The sequence below is a fragment of the Triticum dicoccoides genome, chromosome 2B (assembly GCF_002162155.2).
Source record: "Triticum dicoccoides isolate Atlit2015 ecotype Zavitan chromosome 2B, WEW_v2.0, whole genome shotgun sequence".
Taxonomy (NCBI): domain Eukaryota; kingdom Viridiplantae; phylum Streptophyta; class Magnoliopsida; order Poales; family Poaceae; genus Triticum; species Triticum dicoccoides.
Genome location: NC_041383.1, coordinates 34,586,990 through 34,593,502, shown reverse-complemented (window position 1 = coordinate 34,593,502; position 6,513 = coordinate 34,586,990). Strand labels below are relative to the sequence as shown.

Below are 6,513 nucleotides of genomic sequence, written 5' to 3'. Positions count from 1 at the left end.
CTAAATAGTCCAAGTACTTGGGTACACCGTCAGTTGTTTTTGTACGGCAAGCTTGTCAACCTTAACACCTAACATCTTCTAATCTCTAAATCTATATTTATACAGAGGTGCAAAGCAATACTTTTCTCCAAAAAAATAATATTTCCTGGACATATTTGGTTTTAAAATTTATAAGTTATGTTTTGTGCACCTATTTTACATTATGAAAACTTTTTTACACAAATATTTTCAGGCAACTTCTGTTGTAAAAAGAGGGAGAATCGTACACAAATAGATTTTTTAAGCCACAAGAGCACTGGCTAGATTTTATAGCATATACAATTGTTTTCCTTTTGTGGGTACTAGAAGACAGAAATACTACCTTGTGTGTTCTACATGTTTGCAGCTCATGTGTGCAATGTAAGAACCAAACAATTTATGGGATTTGTCCAATACATACAATATGTTTTCTTGTACTGTCTATATATTTTTTTTGCGGGATTGTACTGTCTAGATTTCATATGTGACTTTTTTAGAAACTCCAATTACAACGTAGATGCAAGCACTAGCACGCTCATACAAGGCCTAGTGTAGAACGGCTAGGGGGTTGCAGGATTTCAAAATTTATGAAGTCACTACGCACATCTCGTTGTTGATAGGAACGTCACGTTACATAAAAATATAATTTGTATTAATGAGACATCAAAGCATTAGAAATAGGATTGTTTGATCCTTGCGGTCGAGGTATCATCATCTTCCTAATCATACAATTATGCCGTTGGTTCTTTTTTTTTATGTGTCACCTAGGATGCCTAGCCTGTGTGTGTAGGAGGAGAGGGGGCTGGTGGATTGGCTGCAAAGCTGAATGAGAAACCTTGTAGGACCTTATCCTCTCCCTCCCTCGTCACGCCCGTGCGTGACGGGGAGGATACCTAGCCCCGCCGCCCGCAGCTCCCTTCCCGGCCCTCCTCCTCCTTGCCGCCGCCAGGGGACGCGGCTAGGAGAAGCCCAGCTGGCGTTGGCCGCTGCAGGACTTCTCGTCTCCTCGCGCAGGGGCACCGGCAGAGGCGGAGCCAGGATTTCCCAAAGCCTAGGGCTATAGTTAAGTTGCTAAAAAAATGTCAAATACTACACATACCAAAGCATGTCAGAAGTATGCTACGAGTTCATATTTAAAATGAAATATGAATTCATTGTTACCATGAGAGGAAACTCAATAAAAAAGATAGTTTTAACAAAGTGTATGAGGCAAGCGTTCATATCAAATTAACGAAGACTTCCTCAATTTGAGGCCATCATTTCTTTGCCCGCAATAGTAGAAGGACCTTGAGTTATAAACATAAAATCAAGTATTTAAAATCAAGACACTAGATATACACCAAGTCATTTGTTCATATGAAATTATTGCACAAAAAAAACATAATATATCATTCTCACAAAGTGCATGAGGCAATAGCCCCTTGCTTTCCTCATTTTTTTTATTGCACTGTACGATCTAAAATCATCAATGCTTGCAGATACATCAAGCTCAATATAGCACACCAAATAGTAATTCATCGATTCATCTCATGTTCTTAAGGAAATAAAATTGACTAAGTAAAAGGAGTGAATTTAAAATCACCAACTCACCGAAATGGACCGAATTTACGTGATACAAACAACAAATTACATGCGGAGCCAGGTGTGCGTGCACTGCAATTTCGCGGGAGTTTTTGACTTGGAGTTGGAGAAGAACGGGAAGAACAAAAGGTGGATGGTCAGGATGCCGGACGGGATGCGGCGCAGGTTGACTAGGGCGGCGGCGCAGTGTCTGGGCGAGGCGAGGGTTTCTCCACTTTGAATCGGGCTAGAGATTTATTTATGATCGATCAGGCGAGAGACGATCGAGCGGTCAACTGCATGATTCGTTTTCAGTTCGGATCGATTGGAACTGCACAGTCGTGGAGGGCTTATAGTTGGGCTAATGGGCTGGCATAGTTGTAGCCTTTTACGTCTATGGGCTAAAGCCTGGGGCTGGGCCTCTTTGTATCTCAAATTCTGGAATTTTTGCTATTACACGTATAGGTGCTAGTTGGGCCACGCCTCTGGCTACAGCCCCAGTTGCCCCAGGCCCAAATCCGCCTCTGGGCACCGGTGCGGGCCGGCGTCGCTGTGTCGGTACTCCGCACGGCTGTAGGGCGTGGAGGCGCAGCAGAAGCTCTCCGGCGGTGACGCCCCGGGCTTTGGGCGGCGTGGCTGGCTGCGAAGTGGTGGGGTGTGCCAACGGTTGTGGCGGCCGCAGATCTGGCGGTTGGCGGCAGTAGACGATGTGGGCCGGCGGCGGTGGCTGCAGGTAGAGGATGCAGGTTGTGCGCGGTGCCTGCTGCGGCTCGATCCTTCCAGCTGGTGTGGGCAAGCTGCGCGAAGTGGAGGCAGTGGCCTATCGTGGTCGTTGCGATGGGCGTGGGCTACAACGTGGTGGCATCACGGTGCTTGGTCTGGCCGGTGTTGCGGCGACGGCTGGAGTCAGGTCCGGTGTCCCTTCATTCGCAGGTGGCCTGTGTGGATTCCCTAGTTGGTTGTCTTCGGCTTCAGCTATGCCGTTCCGGCGATCTCCGCGTCGCTGGGCAGGTGGCCGGTCCTCGCCAGATGCAGATCCGGGCCAGGAGCAGAGGTTGGGCGTCAGGGTGGTGTTTGGAAGAGGTGGTGAGTGTGACAGGTGGCTCCGATGCAGTTGTGCCACCCGTCGCCGGCAGGGGTGCCGAGCGTTGACGTGGTCCGCTCCCGCTTCACCTCTTCTACGACATGGTGCCTCCCCGATCGATCTGGTCGTTCCAGTCGCCGCGGCTCTGTCGGTGGTCGGTGCAAGCCGGACGGTTCACTGCTCACAGCCTGAAGGATCTATGGGGCGTCTTGTTTCTTGGGCGGTGGTTTGGGTGGTGGGAGTTGAGGTGCTCGTTGACTGAGCTCGCAACTCAGGTGCGGGAGGCTGGCAACCATGGCCGTGTCGGAGGTGTGGTGGCTGGCGGGTTGATGTTCTGTGGTGGTGTGTCGTTTGGGTCTTGTGCGCGGGCACACCTTGAGTGAAGGCGGAGTATGATTGCTGGGGTGAAAAACTTGCCTGACTTTGGCCAGGCCGAGGAAGGCGGTGCCCGTGGGCATCGCCATCTTCTTGAAGTATCCGTTGTGGTTGCTCCTTTCTCTTCGTCATGCCCTGGATGAAAATCTAGATCATTGGATTTGGCGATGGCGGCTCTTTGGTGCTGTGTCGTTCCTAAAGGCATCGTCTGGAGCTCACAGTTCATCGAATCTGAACTTCACCTCTTCGCGATGTCCTCACCAGGAAGGGCTCCAGCGGCTCCGTAGTGTTGCTTATGATCATTCTTTAGTCTACTCTGAGTTGTTCGGTGTGTTGTTGTCATAGGTCCTTGGCACCTATGTATCTGGCCTGTAGTGTGTGTTGATGTGGTTTGTATCGGCTCGGATGTTGGTTGTTGCTTTATATATGTATAAAGCGGGCGAAAGCAATTTTCAGTAAAGGGCCTTGTAAAGGTTACCCTACCTTCTCAGGAGAAGACAAGTGGTGCACTGCATGCGTCATTTATGGCAACCTTGGTGTTTCTTTTCTAGATTCATTTATCCAAAATTATTGATCTCTTGAACAATGCGTACAATTCCGGGAGCATCTTCACTGTTAGATTTCTCCAATCGAGATCTCCGATACTAGATCACATGTTAATAGGTCCAAGAAACCTTTCTCTATAAAAAACCGAAAAACAAAATAAAAGCACAAAAAAGAATAGAACAAAATAAAAACCGAAAAAGGGTTTGCGCAATAAAATTAAAACCCCAAAAAATATCAGATCTCGAAATCATAGCTGGGTTCTTCACTTTTGTTTAGGAGCACATGCTGTGCTTTTTCCTTTTCTTCAGAGAAGGACATCACGGAAGCAAAGTTGTATTTCCACGAGAAGAAAATTGGTGCTTCTCGTGAAAGCACATTTTTTTGCCAGAGACTCGCTGAAGAAAAGTTATACTTCCAGGAGAAGCAAATTTGTAAGCATAACTTTTTTCTTCTTTTTCATAGGATAGTTGTGCTTCTCATAAATGCAAATCAATGCTTTCGCGAGGGGCAAATCTGTGATCTGCACGCCTCTGTATACACCTTCTCTTCGCATGTAAATGGTATTCATCTGCCCGTCTACATCATTCGAACCGGCGCATGTGCCGAGAAACCTACTCTGGCACCACACGTCTGTCCATGTGTCGACCGGCATTAAACACCACGCTAGTAGGCCCCTCGCGTCCGCCCACTATTTAAACGTTACCGGGCACCGGCCGTGCAAGAACTGCACCACCCGCCGATCTCCACCTGCACCTTGCACCACACCTTCCATGGAATCCAGCTCAAGCCCTGTAGGAAGGCCCCGGACGCAGCTCCTCTGACGTACGGCGCACTCGCTGACGTGTGGACCCGGACCCACGCGTCAGTGGCCCAACGTCAGGTGGCCGTACGTCAGGGGATCTGGCTCCGAAGGCCTCTCTGGCCAGCAGAAGAATGAGCTTTCCAGCATTGCGGCCGGCTGGGTGGCCCACTAAGCTCGCCGGATTTGGGTGGCTTGCCAGCAACCTTTCCAGTAGAGCAACTATCGTTCCATCACCTTTGCCGCTCCAGGCCGGCACCACGTTTGTAGAGCAGTTGCTCCAGGCCGCCACGCGAAGGAGCAGCTCTCCGCTCCAAGGCGGCTCGCGAAGAACTGACAAATTGCTCCAGGCCGGCACGCGGAAGAGAACGCCAACAAGGGCAACCTGGCATATGTGGCCAAGCAAGAGGCCCTACTCCTGTCCTACCGCTCCGCTCCAGGCCGGCACACGGAAGAGAACGCCAACACGGGCGGAGAAAGAAACCGCCTTCATGGAGATCGATGAAGCGTCGGGCCAAGTTTACGGCCACCACAACGAAGCCAGCACGCCCGCCATTGCCGATAGCGAGGAATAGTAGACCGTGGGAGGCCGCCGCCGCTTTGGTCCTATGTAGGCCATGGTGACCATCTTCCCACTCTCAAAAACCAACCTTGACCCGTGCTTCCTAGGGGCGGAGGCCTCTCCCTCTAAAGCATATACCTCCGGGGCTCACGGCGGTCCTATGAGCGAGCTGCCGGACATAGGAAATACATATCATGGAATGGGGTTCTGCCGCACCCCGCGATAGACTAGGTTAGAATATAGCCTAGCCTAGTCCACTATATTTTTGGTGAAATATGTCTGAAATGTAAATGTTTTCATCTGGTTTATATGAAAATCATCCGGTTTGTATGAAAATCATCCTCCTTTATAAAATCTGGTTTGAGATGTATGCGGTTATGGTTGAATGCAAGGCTCCCGCATGCGTTTGCACGAACTAGCCAGTCCCAGTGCATGGACAGATGTGGTGTTCGATTTGTGGATCAGCGTTGGAGATGCCCTGACAAAATTTGGCTAGGAGGCTCTCAAACAAATAAATGCTCGATATATTTTCGTAAATTTTAGCGTGAAAAACAAAGGAGAAGGCAGAACGGGGTTCCTAGCAATTACTCAGAAATCCTTCATGCATGAGCGACCTACAATCCGTATTCGGCTTCATAGACGAGTGCGGCATATAGAGGGTACGAACCACCGACGACACCAGAGCAGGCAGATCTAGTGCGATCTGATATCGAGCCTCGAGCACTCGCGTCGGCTGCCCCATCGGAGGCAAGTGCAATCTCCGCCAAGTCAGAAGCCTCCAGATGCGACATCCCAGCGGCGCCCCCAGCGAGGCAGGAGAGGGAAACGGTTATGCCGCCGCCGGATCCGAGCGGGCAAAACAGGCAACGGCGAGACGAGGGAGGAGTGGCGGAGAGTGTTGGACGGGGCGGAGTCGTCGCCTCCAGTGTCGCCCCGGGACCGGAAGCCGCGACGCTGGGGCTGCTCGATTATTTCTGTATTTGCCAAATGAAGTCAACGCGATAGGATCTTTGGCGATGATTGTTTTTTGGGCGGAGGAGATGGGCTGAGTTCGTAAGATCGAACGACCAACAATCTGAATTCAGTGGGCACTCTAACACATAGATTTTCTCCATATGTTTCGTATATTTTAGCGTAAAAAATCAACAAAACTGCAGAACGCGATTCCTAACATGCATGATCTACGACGCGGATTTGGCTTCATAAAGGATTAGTTCAAACAGAGCGTAGGGCTATTTTTTGTGAGAAAGACATGTCCGTGGAAAAGACATCTAAAAATTGTAAATGCAAGGACCAGATCCGGGGAAAAAGGGGTGATGTATGGGATTAGCCACTGGCTTACATATAACATAGAAATTTACGGAAGTATGAAGCAGCTGGCGGCCAGCTTATCATGTAAGGCAATCAGGAGTTGAGGACACAAATTGAAGTGATAAAGATGCTTAATTAGTGGCTAACCTGAAGATGGATGAAATAACAGCTGCAGGGCACGGCGAAGTGAGCAAATGAAGCAACTAGACGGCGTGCTTCTGCTTATTGATGGCTGGCCGAGGAGAGAGAGAAGGGGAG

The 6,513-nt window shown here is 49.6% G+C and overlaps 1 protein-coding gene across 1 annotated transcript in view; it reads right to left on the bottom strand.

Moving 5' to 3' along the window:
- The window catches only part of LOC119361969, a 54,244-nt gene extending 47,731 nt beyond the window's left edge, over nucleotides 1–6,513 (bottom strand). The window contains exon 1 of the mRNA XM_037627149.1: nucleotides 6,403–6,513. The gene's annotated coding sequence lies outside the window, so the exon portion shown is untranslated. The remainder of the gene's footprint in view (nucleotides 1–6,402) is intronic.